The 22,036-nt window shown below is 42.3% G+C and overlaps 1 protein-coding gene across 9 annotated transcripts in view; it reads right to left on the bottom strand.

Moving 5' to 3' along the window:
• The window catches only part of FRAS1 (Fraser extracellular matrix complex subunit 1), a 451,240-nt gene that overhangs the window by 341,869 nt on the left and 87,335 nt on the right, over positions 1-22,036 (bottom strand). The gene's annotated exons all lie outside the window — the stretch shown is intronic.

The raw sequence follows: 22,036 nt of genomic DNA, 5'->3' as shown, positions 1-22,036 counted from the left end.
CACACACACACACACACACACACACACACACACACACACACACACACTCATATACAAGTCTCCTCTAAAATGAATATCCTGAGGTTAAAAAACAAAGACCTCTGAAGTGCAAAACACCCAGGAACATAGAGACTCAAACACCATCTGCAAGTTTATTCAAAAAGGCTAGCAACCAACTTGTAATCTATAAACTCTAGCACAGATACATTCTGTCTAGATTCTGCAAGACAATAATCTTGATAAATCAAGTTTACTTTAATAAAGCTCAACCCAATAAAAAAGCTACGTACTATAAACCACTTCTATCAGTTGACTGTATTTCACTTTACTTGCACTCTGCTAAATGACACTCACAGACAGGATACCTACCATAGGCCTCTACAAGATGCACCCGAGCTCTGCAAATAATTGTTAATCAATTGACAGGCAGTGTTAACTCTATAAGTACTGGTCTGGTTAACACATTTTGAAAAATGATCATTCTTCTAGAGCCAACGTGGTAGACAATCCTGGGATTGAATGCCAGGGCACCATTTACCAACTGTATGAACCAAGATAAATTACTTGACCTGTGTTTGCTAAAAAATGAAGATATCATAGTTTTTGCTGTCAACTCGACTGGACTAAACTATGAGGATGGAAGGGAGGGCAAAGCCATTTGCAGCACACATAGCCTTTGTCCCAGTTATTCAACCCAACACTAATCTAGGTGCTGCCGCAAGGGGACTTTGCAGATGCAACTGAAGTCCTTAATCAGTTACTTTAAGCTACGGACATCATCCTCAGTGGGCGTGACCTAATCAGGTGAGCCCTTTTAAGGGACCGGGCTCTTCCCAGCCAACAAGACACCAAACAGCAGCTGGGTCTACAACTGATCTCACCTTCTCTGGATTTTCTCTTCCCAACTGCCTGTGGACAACAGCTTCAGCCTATGCCCAGGGGTTCCACACTGCCCTTGATCCTACCTTCCCAGCTGCCTATGCTATGGATACAGACATGCTCAGCCAGCCCTCAAGTTCATGGAAGTCAATTCACTGGAATTTATCTCTTAATTTTATCTCCTACTGGTTCTGCTTCTCCAGTGAACCCTGACTGACACAGGGGATAACTGTATGTATTTCACAGGTTTACTATTAGGATTAAATGTGATAGTTTAAAAAGTGCCTAGAGCCGAGCTTCTCAAACTCTACTGTGAGCACAAATCACCTGGGATACAGATTCTGAGTAGGCAGGTCTGGGATGGGGCCCAAGGGCCGGTATTCTTAACAAGCTCCCAGTGGATGCTAACATTGCTGACCAGTGTACACAGTTTGACCAGCAAGAGCCATGCTAGAACATAATATGCAGTAAATAAATGCTAGTTTGCTTTCCCCACACTACCTTTTTGCTCTCACAATTTTCATGTTTCTGTTGGTTTGTTTTTACTTTTTAATCAATTGATGCATTTGAAATATATACTGCGCTGACCATATAATGCTCTGGATGGCCATAACATATAAATACAAACATAAGCATAAATATAATATAAAAAGCCACCAGGAAAGTAAAAACAGACCAAAAAGATAGCAAATACTAAATAATGCCCTCCCATACCTCATGCCCAGAACTAGAGGCTGCTCACAGAAGCCTGCACTGTTATAACCCAATTGCTAGAAGAACATCAAAACTAAAGAGATCATTTGAACAGTAGAGTAAGGCAAGGCCACTATGTATAGGGTCCAAAAATAGTCAAATACCAACAGAGAAACAATATAGTATGTCCTCTGGACACAGCGAGCACATTCGTGACCCATCTTGCTGGAAGAGGGACCGCCTACCTGAATGTGGTCCTGATTTCAGGGGAAGCCAAAACAACTCCTGTGCAGAGACTAACACTTCCCTCTCTCCCTTCCCTGGTGACTGTTAGTATTCTATTATAATAACAGCTTTGTTCTTATGGCTTAAGGCTTTGCTCTCTTGGGAATAAAATTACCTTTGGGGAAAAATAGAGATGTGAGCTTCAGAAATTGAGGTTTGTGTCCACGTCCACACTCATCATTCAATCTGCTATATCATCAGCCCATGAAATGACACCTAATGAAGAAGTCAATGGTCTCCTTATGAAAATCCAGTGACCATGTAAGTCCATATCTGGCTTGACCCCTCTACAACTCTGAACACCGTCGAGCCCTGTCTTGATCTCTGTGACTCCCACACCATTACTCTCTCCTGGTTTCCCTCCTATGTCTCCAGCTGCTTTAAGTCTCCTTTGCCAGCTCCTCCTCTCCTTCTGTGCACCCCTCCCAGGCTGAGCCACTGATTTCTCCCTCTCTTATCCGTTCCTAAAGTTTCAACTGCTGCTGGTGATTCCCAAGTCACCTCCACGCTGAGCTCCAGACCCACTAGTTCTCGGCCTTCTGGGCATCTTAATTTAGATGTCCGCAAGTCCCTCCGACTCCAAGCGACCCAAATCAAACTTAATGTCACTCTCTCTAAACCTACACTCCTCCTGCCTCTGTTTTGCTGACCAGCATCACCCTCCACTCAGGGAATGAAAGGTGGAGACCCGGGTGGCCGTCCATGCTTCTTCCTTGCCTGGTTACCTCTTACTCATCTTGCAAGATCCACATACTGCCTCTCTTATGAGCCCTTCCTTAACTTGCCCCAGTCTGGGTACAGTTCCACCCCTGGGTGCTCCCTCTATAGACCTCCACTGCAGCACTTACCACATAGTAATATAACTGGAAAAAAACAACTATTTCGTTGCACCTGTCATATAGTCTCACGGCATCCTGAGCCTTTACTCTACAGCATTTCTTATGACTCCAATTCTGTGGTTATTTGTTTAAGTATTAAGTGTCCATCTTCCCCACTAGACTGAAGATTTCATAACATTAGGAAATATCTATCTTGCCCTACACACCCACCAGCACACTCAGTGCCCGAGACACTGTATGTGCTCAGTTAGTTGGTGCATGAATGGATGTCTACCGGTGTATCTCCTCTGCTAGACTCAGAACCCCTTAAGAATAGGAACTGACTTTTAGTCCATATTCTGAGTGCTTTAGCACATTAGTAAGCACGAGGTTGGTTGGCTAAATAAGTTAATATAAATATAGTGGTATCACCAGGAGTCAAAGGGCGAGCTTCATATGTACAGGACTGTTTGTTAATCAAATCTTTTCAGCCACACGGATCCCAACTGCCGCAGCATCCTTGCACCGGCCGCCTAGCCCTCAGCCCCATGCCTCCTTGGGGCAGCTAGTATTTACTGGGCCATCAGAGGTGACGGTTACAACCATTTGTCTCACAAGTGATTGCTAGTTGGGCATCTTAAATGCCTAGAGACATACAGAAGGTGTCTCTTAACAGCATCAGGCTTTATTCTACCTTCAGATGAAAGCAAATTCTCTGAAGTAAGTTATTTGGACTAAATGAATAGCTGGACTCTCTCCTTTATTTACCTTGTCTGGATTTCTGTACACATAACATGTTCAAAGCTTATAGAGATGTCATTTTAAATCTATTTTCTGGAGCAGGGAGAGAATCGCTTTCCAAAGCTCCACGTTAGAAACACTTGTATGCAACTAAGATTTTTAATGGAACACTTTCCGCTCATTCAGGGAAATTCCACTTTCTATCATCCCAAGCCTGAGGAGACTGTGAACGACGTCTAGGTATAACACACCTCACTACCTGCTGGCACTTGATATTAAAAAAAAAGGAGGGGCTTCCCTGGTGGCGCAGTGGTCGAGAGTCCGCCTGCCGATGCAGGGGACATGGGTTCGCGCCCCGGTCCGGGAAGATCCCACATGCCGCGTAACAGCTGGGCCCGTGAGCCATGGCCGCTGAACCTGCGCGTCCGGAGCCTGTGCTCTGCAACGGGAGAGGCCACAACAGTGAGAGGCCCGCGTACCGCAAAAAAAAAAAGAGAGACCACTGCAGGTGCTGTCTCTGTGAAGAGCCAGATGTCAAGAAAGGGCCCCCAGGCAGAAAGAATGAGAGGAATGCCAATGACCCCAAAGGGGGCCTGAACTGATGATACACTTTCAGTGAGAACAACTGCATTTTCCCAATTCCGCTCCGTGGCCTCATTCTGAGATACATTCTCAAGTTTTCTTTTGCTATGTTCATAACTGGCAAGGCAGACAAGAATTTTTAAAAAGTCACCGTTCTCTACATTTCTATACACTTCACAGATAAATGATTGGCCCCATTTGGTAGATGGGAAAAGTGAGGTGCTGGGAAGTGTCCTGAAGATCAAATCCTGGGCAATTCCCTGGGAAATGTGTGGTTTAGGCTGCAGCCTCCACTCCCCTCACCCAGTTTTGCATCAGCAGTGGTGAGGGGATGGGACCCACCTTTTAGGGAGTGCCTATTGTGTAGCACGTCCTGTGTCAGTGCTTCATATAGAGTATCCTTTTAAGCCGCCAAATAATCCTGTAGTGGGTTGAATAGGGGCCTCCCAAAATTCATGTGGACCTGGGACCTCAGAATGTAACCTCATTTGGAAATAGGGTCTTTGCAGATATCATTAGTTACATTCAGATGACGTCATACTGGATTAGGGTAGACCCTAAATCCGATGACTGGTGTCCTTATAGAAAAAGTGAGGACACACAGACACACAGAGAGAAGACAGCCATGTGAAGACAGAGGCAGAGATTAAAGTCATGCTGCCACAAGCCAAGGAATGCCTGGGGCCACCAGAAACTGGAAGAGGCAAGGAAGGCTCCCTGAGAGCCCTCAGAGGGAGCCTGGCCCTGCCAATACTTCGATTTCAGACTTTTGACCTCTGGAACTGTGAGAGAATAAAGTTCAGCTGTTTTAAGCCACCCAGTTGTGCTAAGGGGTTATGGTAACCCTAGGAAATTAATACTAATCCTAAAAGGTAGGTATCATTATTGCCATTTTACTGATGCAGAAACTGAGGATCGAGGACGTTGGGTAACATTTACACAGGAAGTAACACCACGTTCAAGCCAATACTCATCTACATGAGGGAAAAGGTTAAAAGGTGGGGGAGGCACCCCAGAGGAAGAAGGTGTAAGGAATGGAGAGAAGGCTGAATTTCTTAGCCTTTGGTGATAATGGACCAGGAGTTAAGAGGTGCTTGAAGCATGATCTCAAGCATGGTCGGAAGGTGCTCATCTCCTGGAACCACTCCCGAAGTACACAGCCCACAGTGGCGATTCAGGACCCAGGAGCTCCCAACTGACCTCACCTATGGATGGCTATTTGGTTTTGCTTCAACAAAGGGACGATTTTAACAATGAAACTAAACAAGTACAGCAAGAGAAGGCTAAGTATAAATTAGTGTCCCAACCACATGGTGGCTCTTGTCTCTAGTGGCTCATGATCTGCTATGGCCATGCTCAGCTTTTAAGGTTGTACCATGGACCACTGACAATGTTTATTTCTTCCTTCTATAAATTTTAATGTATTTTAAATACACTGAAAAATATGGAGAATAATATAAATACTCACCTACCACCGTTTAGCTTAAACAATTTTTAACATGTGGGCACATTTATTTCAGTCTCTCAGTTTTGTTTTAAAAAATGTCCCCTCTTGGGGCTTCCCTGGTGGCGCAGTGGTTGAGAGTCCGCCTGCCGATGCAGGGGACGCGGGTTCGCGCCCCGTCCAGGAAGATCCCACATGCCGCGGAGCGGCTGGGCCCGTGAGCCGTGGCCACTGAGCCTGCGCGTCCGGAGCCTGTGCTCCGCAGCGGGAGAGGCCGCCAACAGTGAGAAGCCCGCGTACCGCAAAAAAAAAAAAAGTCCCCTTTTTTGATGAATATTAAAAAAATTCATGTCACTCTTTTGTCTCTCCCTCCCCTTTGAGGTTCTAATCTACTCTCACTATGTAGCTGTGTGGCCCCCGATTGACAATTGTTGGAACAGACGTAACAAATTTTTTTTCAGCGAAGCATGACAAAGGTCCCCCATGATGTCTTGATGGGTAGATAAGGTTACCAAAACTAAGAGTAGGTTGAATGACAGTACCCTGATGTGAGTAAACTGACTGGTCTCAATTTGGAGAAGGCTTCTCATTGACATGCTGAAGGGGGTCTTCCCTGGTTCCTGTCTTGTTTAACATATTAACCCACAACTTGGATTGTGGGTCTTAGAAGTATGTGAGTTAAACTTCTACTCAACACGTTTCATTCCGTCTCGTGCTTGGTAAGTGTTTATATTCCTCTTCCCCACTACGTTGTGAACTTCGTAGGTGTATCCTCCTAGATCCTGGACCAAGTGCCTTGCATGTAGCCAGGGGTTCAGCAAATGTCTGTTGAATTAAATCGTATCATACAAGGATAGGTTGCAGAAACTGGTGCAGCCTGGAAATGAGAAGGTGTCCAGGAGAAACGATGGCTGTCTTCACATATTTAAAGGATGAGGAGATTTAAGCTATGTAGTTCTGAAGGGAAAAGTTAGAACAACTGGTGAAAGGAACAGTGAATTGATTTCTTCCCAGTACAAGGAAACTCTTTCTAACAATTACATCTGATGGCAAAGGGAATGGGCTGAGTTTCATGTCCTCCCACAGAGGGCATTTTAGAAAGAATTCCTGCTCTGAGTAGAATCCAAGATTTTATGATACTCTAGGCTTCCTGGTTTTCAGTCCTTTTTCTTAAATTACCAATTTCCATAAATGTTGACAGATAAAGTAATGATATCTCACACATAATAGGAAGATACCTTCAAAAGAAAAATTTGGTTTTCTGAGCTAGGGTACAACTAAACTACAGTTTTTACCCTTAACATGATTGGAGTCAACAGAAAAATTCCCCTGAGGGCCAATGAAGCATTTGACATTCAACTCACTAATATCTGAGTGGCTGAGGTCTTAGTCTTATTGATTCCCAAAGTGACACCCACCAAGAGACACTAAGCTAGCACCTCTCAGGGGTGTAATTATGTGGCAGGCTTGAGAGCCGCGTGCCGGATGTCTTCCATTTAGCCCCACTCGTAGCCAAGGCAGGTGGCCTGTCTGAACCACACCAGCAGGCTCCTGTGTCCCCCGGCTGCCAGTAGGATTTGGCCAAAAGTGAGGCCCAACAGAAGATTAGAGGACTAGTCGAGACGTAGGTTATTTATTCCCCTGCCTCCCTCCCTGCTGGGCACCAATGTCTGGCCAGTCCCTCATCTGAAGAGCACAGTTCCTGTAGGGCAACCCTCTCCACAGGTCACAGCTCCGTCCCCTGGCCCTTTCAGACAGAGGATGAATATTGATTCTCTGCTCTAACTAGCCCTGGGGCACTGCCCCAGCCCTGTGGCTACCTTATACCACGCTCTGCTCTCATCTTTCAAAGAGTCCCTCAATCTCTCCTCAAATTACCTAATTGAGATGTGTAGTTTGTTTCCTGTGGAAGCCCTGGCTAGCACAGCGAGACACCAGTCAAGACCAACACACCGAAGGGTGGGTCCCATAGCAGACCAAGGTGTCCCTCCTCCGCAGGGCACACAGCGGCAGCTGCTGCCAATCCCACCCAGCCCAAGCGTCTCCTCCAATGTCTCTAGCAGCGCTGCTCTAACCACAGCAGGAACAGCAGTAGCACCTGTCTGGGTAGCGCTGGAGATTAAGTCAAACCATTAGAAAATATGTTTTTCTTAACAAAAATGAACTGAGGGACAAAAGTTAATCTTCTTGTTCAAATTCTGAGGAAAAGACTCTTCATTCCATCTGGTAAGATTTGAACAAGAAGCCATGTGGCATGAAAAGGATGGCATTGTCTTCTGACTGATATCAGAAACGCCTCCATCTTTTCAAGCTTCAAGTCTGGACCACTTAAGGTTTAAGCTACAGGGACTTGCCTCCCTAATTTGATTTCTCCAATATCCAGTCTGCCGTTTCTTCTTGGTCCCTATTTCACCTAAAATTCCTTTGTGATGGGCATCTAAGACTGATGTGGCCTCTAAAAAGCCAATGTTACAATAAAACAATGCTGAAAGGAACCAAAGAAGGAAAAGGGTATGTACTGGGGCAGAGGATACAGAGGAGAACAAATCTCTCTCTCTCACTAGCTCACTTGCACCCCCTCGCTCTTTCTCTTTCTCTCATTAACTCTTTGTTAGAACAGCAGAGCAGGTAAGAGTGCAGGCAGCCCCAAGCTCAAATCCTAGTGCTAGCACTTACTAGCCAATGGCCTTGGAGACACTACTTAGCCTCTCCAACCTCCGTTTCTTCATTTGTGAAACAGAGATGATTGTTCCTACCTCGAGAGGGTGTTGTAAAGATTAAATGAGACACAATGTTTAGCAGAGGGTCTGGCACACACTTAGTGTTTAATGACTGTTAAATATTATGATAGACAGATGTATTGGCTTAGTTTTCTCCTTCAAAGTTCTAAGAGCTTTCATTTATGGAAACGTGGTACCTGAGTAGTAAATTTGTCCATGGGAGGGATGTCAGAACGGGGAAGGCAGACTCCAAGGGCAGAACAATGTAAAGGAAAGCGCTCACCACCCAGGGTGCAAACATTAAAGGCAGAATGTGTGTAGAGCACCTCACCCAGTGGCAGGCACACAGTAGGAGCTTAATTGATGGGAGCCAAGAATGCAAGTACTAAAAGAGCCCAAAGGGAGATCTGCCCCTCCACCAAAACAGCCCCCAGGCAATGAGATAAGGGGCCAAAACCTTCTGGGCAGTGTCAGGTTGGGGCCAACGGAGAAGAGTGGCCTGCCTTTGCAGGAAGAGGCAAAGGCTGTTCACCTACTTCATCTTCCTGCCTAGAACCAAGCCTGCTTAGATTCAATAATGAAGATCTGCACAGCACATTACTGAATACTGTAATGCCTTTCTGCTTCAATAACACTGCAGCCCGAGCGGGAGTGTAATGCGTTATTTGTATGCGGCTAGGAGAAAATTCAGTGATTTACATTTAGGGTTTATATTTTGTTTCCAAATGCAAACATCAATCCCAACAATTCTTACACAGGTATTCCCACTTTCAGCAAATGGCTCAAGATTTAGACTGTGTTCTCGTGCCTGAGACTTCTGACCTAATTCAGCTTTCCATCTTACTGAACTTAAGAGAGCCTGGTTCAAGATTCATAATCCTGTCATTTTATCCCCAAGACAAATTATATTCCAGGCTACTTTCAAGCCTGAAGATGACCAGTACTAGTCAGTCAAATACTTGGCTTATCTTAATTGTTAGACAACTGGTATGCTCAGCATTTTTGAGACACAGGAATGAACACACCTCCTCTAGCTTTTCCCTCCCTTCTGTATCGGTTACCCCCCAAACAGAAAACCACTCCTGGTTACAGGAAAGCAAAGGGTCTTGTGGTGGAAGGGGCTGGGGTGTGAGGTAGGCATGGGGACCGTGCTTTTGCTGCCAGCCATCGACAGGAAGCATTGCTATCCATCAAGCTGTCTCCTCATTATCTTCTCTTCAGACACACAATCCTCTTGTATATTCAAATGATATTCAAATCTTTGTTAAGCAGGTCTCATAAACATACTAAATATGGAAGAGATGCATTAACATAGGTATGCTTGCCAGGCCCTAAATTAACAATAAGGTATTTTACGTGACCTACATGGACCATGCTTTCTTGTAGTCGAGAACATGAGCCAACACATTTCCAGGTGGAAGCAGTGAACGCAGCAAAATTCAATTTACGGAGAGCTCCTGGGACACAGGAGGCTCGTTCAGAGGCTAAGCATCAGAGATTGGTCCTAAAAATAAAAGAAGCTGCTATTCTGATCTCACAGATGCAGTCGTGTGTTCAGCTGAAGAATGGGAGACACAGCAGACACCGAGGGATGTGGTAATCAAGAGTGAGTCACGCAGTGCCCAGTTATGCCATCTGTACGATGAAGCTTAATGTACTGAATGTACAGTAGGTGATGATAAGCAGTGGTAAGAAATATTAAACACGTTGATAGTAACAGTGCAATGCCAAGAGAACTGTTTTTTATTGCTTCAACCGGCCTGTCATTTTTATCCATGATGGCTCTTCAAAGCAATGCTTTAAGTGAGGAGCACTTTTTCCATAGTTTCCCAATAAGAAAAACAGTCTTGAAAAATCTAATGGTTTCCTCCATTAGGATTTGCTGGCTCTCATCACTAATCAGTAAACAGAGTCGCAACTTTCTACACTTTATACAAAGACATGGGTTAAGTAAGAATGAGTAGTAATGAAGCAAGCAACTAGAGTCAAAATATCCCCACTAAAGACATAATTGCAAGAGCCAGAGCACTTTTCAGTTTCAATTCTAAGTTGCTTCCCGTGTTCAAAGACACGATAGCTCTTGGGGATGGGACTGCGGAGATTGTAAAGGATGGCAGATATCAAGAGGGAGGAAACTGACAGAAAGGGAGGGGTCTTGGGAATAGAGAGACTGGACCCCGCTTCCCCACAGCAGCCCTGGAGGTAACAAGACTCCGCTAGAGAGAACTGACTTTGTGTTCCTGGTGCCCTAGGCAGAGGGGGCCACAGTCTGTCCCAGGGATAGATGCCCATGCTTTTAGGATACAGCAGGAGCAGCCTAAACCCAAAGAGCTTTGGGGGACAGTGAGGAGGGTGTCAGAGATATCTCTTGGCAACCAGTTTTGACTCAAGACAGAGACAAACCACCTCCCTGGAAAACCTGGGAAGAACTAGCCGTGTGTAAACCTCAATGGTGACAAAACCCCAGGAAGACGACAGAGCACATCAGAAGGACTTAGGGTATTATCATTCCGTCCCTCTGACAGCATGGAGAGTCAGTATCAGAAATTGACTAGCGTCTACAACATAAAGGCAGTATTTCTAGCACTCCTCAGTTGTGGACAGATATTTGCACCCATCTTCTAAATTAACACCTCACAATGAACTTCTGTTTGTTGGACATCATGGATACAATACTGCCACCCAAACAGAGGCCACACAGCATTATTTTTTTATCATATGGTCACCTTTAAATTCAATCCAAAATAATGATACTCTGAGGAAAAGTACCGTTTTAAAATATAAAGGGGTCCCAAAGAGCTTTTCAATCAAGAACTTCACAAAAGAATCTCAACAGACTAATAGTTATTTAGGCTAATAAAATTAATGGAAGCAAAATTTTTTAAATGGTGGCATTAAATACAACTTAACTTTTCTTATGATTCTACTCAATTAAAACAAATAACTACATAGATAGTAAAGGACTTTTACTATCAATGCACTTAGCCAGGAAATGAAAATTGTAAACAGAAGGGCAAGGAATGTGCAGCCTTGAACAGACCTAAAGGCAAGGATGCAAATGAAGATACTATAGGGGAAACAGTGAGGAATGAAATGCAAGGGGAGAGGGAGTAGAAGGGAGAGAACAGGACAGCACCTAAAGGAGGCATTCATGAGTCAAGGCGCATCTCAAATGCTGCGCCTCCGGCATTTAACATGAGTAAGATGAGAAAGGTTTTAACAGGTAAAGACAGAAAGAGGCTACTCTTGACTTAGGAAATGACATGAAAAAGGAATGGCCATGGGAAAGCATGGAGAACTTTGCAGGGTTAGTATAGCTACAACTAGAAAGACGGGGTGAGGCTGCATTATAGAGGTCTTTAAGGTCCAAGAGCCTGTATTTAATTTGGTGGGAAACAGGCATAGAAGTTTGTGAGGCGGGAAGGAGCAAAATCAAAGACCTTGGGAAAACTGAAAAGGCTGAGGTGATGTGCTGAAGAGAGATACCAGTAGGAGACAGTAGTTTCACAGCTGTATGCATTTTTTTTTCTAGTCAAGAGAGTGACAGCAATATGCTAGGCGAAATGGCTTGAGCACAGTGGCGATCCTGGGTGTGGATAGGGCGGTAAGAGAAACCACAAGGGGAGTCCCCATGGAATCTAACAAAAATGTGGCATAAAGGTGGAGGAGTGGAGAATAACTTCAACTCCAAAATAGGTTGTTGAGTGAAAAAGAGTAAGTTGCCCAATTCTAAGCATTATATATTATATTTACGTAAGAGAAAATCATTAAAACATCATATCATATATTTTGCATGGGTTGTACAGACACATACAGAACACACAAAGAGGCGGTAGGGAATAGTAAGCGACTCTGCAGAGCCAGAGTGCAGGGGTTCAGGTCCCGGTTCGGGCAATTACCAGCTCTTGTCGTCTCAGGCAAACCACTTCTCCTCCCTGGGAGGGGTGAGGCAGGAGAGCCTTAGGAAAGCAGAGAAGATGTGGAACGGCAGTTGTACCGGGATTTTTCTTTTTAATTAATAACATAGTGTTTGCCAACAGTGAGGGTTCAGCTGAGATTAGATTTCATGGTTTTCAAATCAGGGCAGAAAGAGGGTCAAGTAAGTTCAAGCTGATGGTAGGCAAGTAAAGTCCCACAGGAAAAGTTCTAAAGTGGCTGGCTTACTTTGAATTTGAATGTGACTAAGGGTGGTAGACAGGAAAGTAAAGACAGGTGCTAACAATGAAAAAGAGAACTGAGAGAAAGAGAGTGGACAGGGATGCTGGAAGCCAAGAGGAAGAGAAAGAGCAGTTCAACATGAGCGAGGGAGGGAAGTGACCTGAGAGAGTAAGTCAAAACCAGAGCCATTGCTACTGATGATGCAGTGCGGTCATGGAGCAGGGCCACCAGGGCAGTGAAGAAGTAGATCACCGAGATGAGTACGTAAGTATGGTTAGGACAGTGTCAGATAGCTGACACGCCTTTTCTTCTCATCTCTCTAGACATCAATGATCACTATTACAATACAATAGACAGGAACAACACAGAAAGAGAGCTGAATGCAAACCAACCTCAAGACATCTCCCCAAAGTTTAATCTTGGGTGACATCCCCAGAATATGTTTTTTCTCCTTTTCTGGTTCATTTATTCAACAAATAATGACTGTGCAAAGCACTGTACTGTCTATGGGAGATGTAGATCTAGTCTATGGCTCCAGCATTTAAAGGGTTTACAACCTATCAGAGAGTAAAAGAAAATAATTAGCAATTTTACAAGAGCTAATTAAAAGACAAGAAGTGATGTTACAAGGTGATATGAAAGTGACAAATAAATGATGTGTGCTTATAGACGAGGAATACCACTGTTGGTTGTTGGCTATCTTTTCATCCACTCATTTAACAAAGATTTATTGAGCACTAACTACATGCCAGGCAGTGTGCTAGCTATATAATTGTGAACAGACAGACACAGACCTAGCCCTCAGCCCACAAGGAAAAGATAGATAGGAAACAAACGTATGAATAAATGGCGGAAGGCACATTGTGACTAAGTGCCATGAAGGAAAAGAATGGGATGCTTTAAGAGCAGAATAACAGACAACACAATTGGGGGACCTTGGAAGCTCAAGACGGCATTATACACACCTTAAGAAAGCGCATGGCAGTGTCCTGTTGTGTTCTATTAATTAATCACCCAGTATGCATAAGACTTAACCAACTTTATGTATTAGCTCTAATCCTCAAAATGAGTCTTGTTTATATGAACATTATCATCTCATCTTCATTTTATGAACAAGTAAACTCAGGCTTAGAGGATGTGATTAACTTTTCCAAGGTCACAGTTAGTACACGGTAGTGCCAGAATTCAAGGCGAGATCTGTGCAACTCCTGAATCGCGTGCGCTTTCCTCTATGACACACTGATTTTCATTTCAGAAGATGTCTGAAGTTATTCTCTTTTATTTGTGAAAATAAGTTTCTGAAGAAAAACTTTCTAATATGAATATAAATAAAAATTACTGTTCCATTGGAAAATAGTGCCTTTACATAGCAATAGGCATGATCTTTGGTAAAAGAACATTCCTTGCACCTCCATTGCTATTTTGCCGGCGTCTCACCCAGTTTGAAAACTTGATAACAGTAATCATAATAATGAAATATAATAACTAGAATTTAATAGGCACCTACTATGTGCTAAATATTGTGCTTGGTGATATCTGGGCATAGCCTTATTTAGTCCTTCTAACAGTCCCACGAAGGGTACATGACTCTCCCCACTTGAGAGACGGCATCTAATGCTTAGAGATTAAGCAACTTGACCGAGGTTACCCTGGGTGAGTGTCAGAGTAGAAACTCAAGCTCCGATATGGCACACTCACAATGCCACCCCCTGCACCAGCCCATGAATTCCATGAGCCAAAATTAGCTTTGCCGTAGGGAGAAAGAACAGAGGTAAAACAATTTGCCCAAAGTAACGTGGCTAGTGAAAAGTAGACCCCGTCGGGGAAATTGGAATTCCCAGCTCCCCATTCACTTCCTGACCTCAGTAGCTTTGTCTGGGCAAAGATGATGAATGTGTGATCATTGAGAAAAATTACTTAATTCATTCCTAAATGGCTCAAGCCAATCGTACTCAAGGAATAAAAGGGCAGCCTGCAGTTTACAACCCCCTTGTCAGGCCTACTGGACTTTCAAAACCCTTCTTGTAGTACATGCAGCAGTCCCAACCTGGAGCATAATTTACATCTAAAGTTCCCAGTGAAGGGCTGCCAACTTCAGTCAATTGACACTGCCCGGTTCCTCCTTTTATTCTGTCTTGCCAGACATCTTGCACACGAAGCACCCTCACAAAATCCAACAAGGTTCAGCATTAACCAGACGCAATGGCTCCAGGGAGAAAGCATCCCCAAGAATCCTTTAGCACCTGCCTAGCCTCTTTATCAAGAGCCGGCTCGGTCACCAGAGAAATTCAGCATGCCACAGATGGGATGTTCAGGATCCACTTCTACCCACTCCTATCCCTACAGGAGAAAATCATCATAGGGCATTGCAAAAAGTAGGACAGCAGTCACAATATGTTAAGGAAAACTAAAATGATCCCCACTTGGAAGTCAATATGGTCTCAGACAAAAAAGTCTCAGACAAAAAAAATCCAACACTCGGATAAAATGAAAAAATGTAACGCACAGTAGTAAAAATGGCTTTGCACATTTTGACTGTGGCTACTCAAAGAAAAGAGAATTTGAGGTTTCAGGTTAGGTTTCTATTTGCGAAACCGTCTCGTGTGAATATTACAGGAGGAAGAAACAAAGATGCTGTGAAAAATCATTTTCAGCCTTCTTTAAAGAGTGGCTGAGGGAGAGGAACATTCAGACACTGTCATCCATCTGAGGGAGAGCTGCAGGGCAAATGCACAGGACAAGGAGAAGACCCGTATGGAACGCTTCTGATGGGGGTTCACGAGATGAACTCTCCTTAGAGTATTATTCTATATTCGTTCAGCAAGAAGAGAGTTATCAAGCACTTAGTGTGGATGAAGGTCAGTATTATACATTCGAAATAGGTTCAAGACCCATAAGGAGTCAGCTTGGGAAGACGATATGCAAATAGTTACCACTAACTTTTTTGAGCTGGTACAACCTTTATTGACTGCATAAACAGAAACTCACAGCAATTAGAATTGGCTCAGAGAATCATGGTACATTTAGAACATAAAACACGTAAGAAACACGTAATGCAGCATAACCACAGCACCAAGTTCACCATTACAAGCTGAGTTTGAGTGCTAAAAGAAAATAGTTTAAAGGTATCAGTCAAATGTCACCAAGATCAACGACTGTTCCCATTACTACAATGACTACCCACTGCATCAACTTGCTTATTGAAGTATAGCGTGGTGGTTAATAGCCTAGGCTCAGACTACCTAGTTCAAAGCCCATCTAAGTCACATCCTAGCTATGTGAACCTGGGTAAATTATTTAAGCAATTTGTGCCTAGGTTTTCTTACCTGTAAAATGGGAAAATAAACAGTACCTAACGCATTTGGGTTTTGTAACCATTAAGGAAGTGATAATACCAAAGGATTTGGAAAAGAGCTTAACACACAGTATGTGCCAGTTAATGCTACCTGTAATAATAATGATCATTATTAATAATGATCAATAGTAATAACTCTTATCAGTACTGATGTTATAACTCTCTAGGGTTCTACCTACCCTTCTTGGACTGTCCACCTTACTCTGAACTATTATCAAAAAAAAAAGAATTTTTTATCTCGTTTGAATCACTAAATAGTGGGATCTCTATGATAAAATAATTTAGCTTATACCAGAAAATAGGTTTACCAAATTGTATAATAATCATCCTTTTATATAAGTGTTTACTGTGTGCTCCCCAAAGCAGAAATGGTCTTATTCAGGTCTGTCTTCGGTAATGAGCTCAGACTGCTGAGGTCTTCTTTGTATCTGTAGACAGAGAAGATGGTCTAGAAAACTCTTTAATTATGCCTTTAGCCACCTTGATTTTACAAGTAAATGTATGATTTGTTGTATTAGTTGCAGTGGACAAATAGGTCCACTATGTATTGTGCTAAACACAATACAATTTCATGTCTTGCTCAGCTAATAATCCAGGGCAGACGTTCCTGTTCGAAAGAGGGATTCTGCTCCAGGCAGCCCTTTAGGAACACAGATTGACAAGAGCTCTTACAACATCAATCAAGGGCTTCCGAAGTCACTCTGGGTGTGGCCGACTCAGCGGCAAAAGAGGGGAGGCACGGAAAACCACTTGTTGGAGGTTTTATGGAACAAGCCAGGAAGTGGCCCATGTTCTTCTACTCGAATTCCATGAGACAGAACTCAATCAAATGATATGTCTAACTGCATGAGAGGCTGGGAGATGTAGGAAGGGGAAATGGATTTTAATGAACGGCTAGCAACCTCTGGCAGTGGTTGAAATTAATCCCACTCACTTTATTCAAAGAAACTACTACTTAAAAATATTTGGTGAGTATTGAGAAAATTAAATATTCTTTTGAGAATAGTTTTTATTTACTAAAATTCTGTAGTCAAGATATAACTTCTTCCTTAAACTATCAGGAAATAAGTTTTGAGATTAATTATTCATCCCCAAACTCTTTGTTTCCCTTGCTTAATTAAAATATCTTTTGCTCTCTTTGTGTGTATAAATATAAGGGGTGATCAAAGGGGAAAAAATCGGATTAGTCTGCATGTAACCACTGCCACCTAACCCTTCAACCCTTAGTAGACAATTCCAGCCCACATTTGCCTCCTGTCCTGTAGCTCTCACAAGTTTCCATCCAAAAGAAAAATAGATCGTCTTGAAACGTTTTCTGTTTTAATATATGAGCCTTATTTGCTTAACCCCATTGCCAGATCCTCAAGGGTATCTTTTGTGTTTCTCTGGAAAGCGAAAATGATTTTGTAAAATACAAAGTGCCTTCCATACAGACAAGTGTTATTCTTCTTTGGTATTTCTCTCAGTGCTTAAGCACAGTGGTAGGTATTTAAATAACGAATTAAATCACTTATTGGTTTAACAAAAAGTTAGAGCTCAAAGGGGCTTGTAAGTCAGTTAATTGCAAAACAGACTAATTTTTCACTCCTCCCTGTTTCCATGCCTTTTCAATAAGACTTTGGAGTCTATTTCCACATCTCTTGTATCTGGGATGGGCTTGAGATTTGCTCCAACCAACAGAATGGGGTGGAATTAACAGGCTTTAAGAGGCCTTGTATGTCCCAAGATTCACTCTTGGGACATATGCTTTGGCCAAGAGAATAAGCCCAGGCTAACCTGCTGGATGATAAGAACTATATGACGTTCTCATCTTGTTGCCCAACTAAGAGCCAGCCCCTAGGCCAACCTGCTAGCCGACTGCAGATGCACCAGCAAGCACAATCAAGATCAAGCAAGCCTGGCCCATGTTAGCAGGAATGCCCAGATGACCCTTATCTGCCTCCTGAGCAATAATAAATGCTAATTGTTTTAAGACACTGATGTTTGGGGGGCGGTCTGTTACACAACAATAAGTACCTAATATAAACCCTTAACTATCATCTACCACAGCCATCATTTTGCAGATGAGTAAACAGTCTCGAGCAGGAAGGTAATAAAAGTAGATAGACATCAATAAAGCTAGGATTACAACTCAGGTCTTCTAATTTAGCAGTTTGATGGGCTTTCTATGAAAACATTTTGCTTCACTTCTAAGATCTTTGGAGTTTCTCAAGTCAACAGAACTATTAGGATCCAAGAAGAGCTGGACACTGAAGAAAGCCCCGTGTAGGATTGTTGGAGCTTTTCATAAGATGAAGTTGCTTGAAACACACTGTAAAATACAATAAAAAGAAAGGCAAGGGTCCCTACTATATGCCAAAGACAATGATGAAAGTATTTTATAAACTCTTTTGTCGAAATAAAGGTCACTGGTCAGCTTTATCGTACCTTTACCTCAGAAAGCTCTGATTTTTACCTGGATATTAACCAATTCTTCAAAAAAACAACAAAGCAGGGGGGCGGGGAGGGGAGGATTCCAGCATGATTAACATTCATCAATTTTTAGAGCATCAGAGAATTACTCCAGAAGTTGTCTTTTTAATTTGTATTCTGACTTAAAGCACTGAAGTTTAGAAGCGCAAAAACCTTGACTTTTCTTATTAGTATATTCCCATCACCTGGTATTGGACCTGAGTGAATGAATGAATCTTAAGCAGAGTCTGATCTTCAGGAAAACTTCAGGAATAGGTTCAAGAAGACAGAAGTTTTGAGAAAGAACTTTAGACTGGTTTCAGGCTGATGAATCAGGAAAATAAGATGTTACTTTTAAAAAGACCTACATGAAAAAAAGAGGACAAAAAAGAATGAGGAAAACATTATAAAGCTTTTAAAATGAAAGAGGTATTAACTGTGTTGCGCCTATGTTTAAATACAACATCATGAAAATGCTCGACTTTCCCTAATAAAAATTGAGATTTTTAAATAGCCTTTAGTTTCCTTCTGTAGGAAAGTCGTTGTATAGTAATAACTTACATTTATATGAGGCATTATCTTAGGTAAGGCTTTTTTCCCTTTAGAACAATTGTAGTGTTTTACATAAGTACTAAATTCCCACTAGCATTGTAATAAAATCAAAACCTTTCTAAATCTCTTCCTACATCTTAACATTTCATGAAATTTTAAAAGGATTAGTTGTATTAATTGGTCATAAATGCAGTTTCTGTTCCTTATGTTATATTCTTTAATCTGTACTGATTCAGAATTTTTATTACTCTAAAACATTATGAGTGGCTCTGAAGTCATAAACATACCACTTTAAAAATAGCCCTTTTATAGTGTTTCAAGCATCACATACTAACCCACCCTCTCCAATCGAAAATGCTGAGCATCCCGTACAAAGGCATTCCTGCCTGCCCCCTCCTTGAATTCCATTTCAGCTGAAAATCTAGCCATTTGTTCTGCCACACCCTATCACAGACCACTGACTTAATATTTGTCCTCAGGAACTCTGACATGAACTACCCCTCTTGCCCCTCTGGTTTTCTGTGCCCAGTGCAGGAACCTACACCTGTCTCCAGCCTCTTGGAACCCAGCTCTGTTCCAGCCAGGTGCCCAATGCGATCCCCACCTGGGGGACACTGGAGGTTGGACAAGCAGAGCAAAAACCTCTTCCTGCTGCCGTCTTTGTCAGATGTAACCATGCACAACTTTTTTCATGTTCCTGCACCAAAAGGAAGAAAATGAATTAGAACTCCTCACACTGCCCAGGTTGGAGGGGAAGGAAAAAACAAAGCGAAACGTCCTCTAACAGTTCGAAAGGAAAGGCAAAATATTATTTTTGTCAATAATGGAGCTATGGAGGAAATCATATGTCACATTATGACTTGGGACTAATTTTTCCAAAGAAGCAACAAGAAACCACAGCACTATAGATCAGCTCCAGTATGGGTTACAAAGATTTGTGGGTTAGAATGGAAACCTAACCCTCATTCATCATAATTTAAAATACTGGTCCCTTGGCAAGGGGTAGAGGGTAGCAGGGAAGGAGGGTTTGCATTCTGAGTACCAAACAACTTTTAGAAAGTGCCCACAACTTAGAAAGAAACCAGTCACTAAGTTATAATCTCTGCTAATAAAACCATTATAAATATTATTCACTCTTGGAATAATCAGGTAACTCAATTAACTGACCCCGGGAATAAATGAAATCTTTGACCCTGAAAGTTAATTAAAATAGATTTTTTTAAATAGTGAGAGATACTATATTAATTTTTCTTACAATAGAGAGAATAAGATTAAATTATCAAGGACTGAGAAACATAAATTACGTGAAGGTGCACATCTATTTAAATAAGGGTCTATGCACATAAATTTACTCATAAAAAGATGAATAAAAACAGAATGAGAAAATGTGAATAAAATATTTTTTATAAGAGTGGGGCAATGTTCCAAGAGTCTCCATTAAAAGAGTGGTATCTTTACTACCTTTTCTATCATCTGAGTTTGGGGCGTGTTTTCTAGAGACAAGCAGTAAGTGAAATTGTGTGTCATCTGCCTGTTGCTTCTTGTTTAACACCATTCCAAGCACCAGGGCCTCTTAGTCCGCATGCTCAATCCTAGAAAAGGTTAGAGAGGAAAAGAAATCACCCCACAAATTGTTTCCTAGCAATTAGCTATAAAAACGACTGGAATAAATACTTCTCGGAATTTATTTTTCTTACATAATTCCATTTTATTCTTTTCCCCACCACAGGATGGTTTACACTGACACAGCAAGGAACTAAAACCATGTCTTCCCTTCCCTTTGGAAAAAGCAGCTTCATACTTCAGAATCAACCAGCTCCTGAAAGACTCTTCTGCCTGATAGCCTCAGGAGAAATAACTTGGGTTTCCAAAGTTATCAGATAAGAGCAAAACAGTCACCTAACAGGCAGTGACAGAAATGGAATAAACGTAACAACGACAATGGAAGCCAGACAAAATTTACAAGATCCTCTACAATGAAAACCCTACAGGTGAGATAGATTTGTTGTTTTGCAATCATTTAAGAGGACATTTTCCTCAAATGTCACCCATCACTCTCAATCTTCATTTACAACAGTGAAACACTGCTTTCTGTTTCCTCAGAAAGGACAGTGGGTGCTCGGTGATGTAAATTCCTGCTGTGCAAAACAACAGCAATTCTGGATCCAAAAAAACTGTTCCTGTGGTACCATTTCTATCTCTTTCCACTTAAAACCAAATTTTTCCAGGGAACGAACAACAGAATAGAAGGACATAATCATAAATTCCCGCTGATGCAGAACATCATCCCACGTTAGTGCTGTATCCCATGTATGCTGATTGAAAAACATTTTTCTTGTGGATTCCTTTTAGGCATAGGAGTAAAACCTGCTTTCCCTTCTAGAGAGAAGTCAACGTCAACATCAAGAAAAATGGTAGGGCTTCCCTGGTGGCGCAGTGGTTGAGAGTCCACCTGCCGATGCAGGAAACACGGGTTCGCGCCCCGGTCCGGGAAGATCCCACATGCTGCGAAGCGTCTGGGCCCGTGAGCCATGGCCGCTGAGCCTGCGCGTCCAGAGCCTGTGCTCCGCAACGGGAGAGGCCACAACAGTGAGAGGCCCGCGTACCGCAAAAAAAAACAAAAAAAACAAAAAAAAAAAAAGAAAAGAAAAATGGTAAAATTACAAGAGACACATTAAGAACAAACATATTTCCATATCGATGAATTAGTTGTTTGCATATTTTTTAGCCACAACTTGATGCCCATAGAAATATTTCATGACCAAGGCTTGGAAAAGGCATGGAATTGGGAATTGAAAAATGGACGATTAAATTCATCATCAGATTCATTTATGGGAGACAAAGTCTTTTCAGCATCGTCCTGCCAAGAGCCTGAATTATCAGTACAAAATTTCTATCTTGTTTTATCCTAAAGGATAGAGGGCAAAGAGAAGTCTCCTCATTTTACAGATGAAGATCTATGGTATTAGATGACATTTTTTAAGTTGACATTTAGTACAAGAGCATCTCGTAGGGCAGAGTTCTACAACCTCACTTCAGACAGATGAGGTAGACACACCCAGCATACTCCTAATAATGCACCAAGATTTCTGTTATCCAGAAAAATAAAACGACACTGAAGATGCTTTATCTAGAAGTAATAATAATAGGTAATATTTACTGAGTTCTTATTCTGAGCTAACTGCCCAGTCTAGGTTACTCAATTTAATCATCACAACAATCCTCTAAGGTAGGTGCTGTAATGATTCCCGTATCGCAGGTGGGAAGATCAAGGCACAGAGAAGCTCTGGCTCGTCTAGATCACACAGCTTGTATGCAGCAGAGTCAGAATTCAAACCCAGGCCATCTTAATCCAGAG

This window comes from Aethalodelphis obliquidens, unplaced genomic scaffold (assembly GCF_003676395.1).
Source record: "Aethalodelphis obliquidens isolate GAN/ISIS:26980383/991018 unplaced genomic scaffold, ASM367639v1 scaffold59, whole genome shotgun sequence".
NCBI classification, from domain to species: Eukaryota; Metazoa; Chordata; class Mammalia; order Artiodactyla; family Delphinidae; genus Aethalodelphis; species Aethalodelphis obliquidens.
This window is presented reverse-complemented; position numbering and strand designations above follow the sequence as displayed.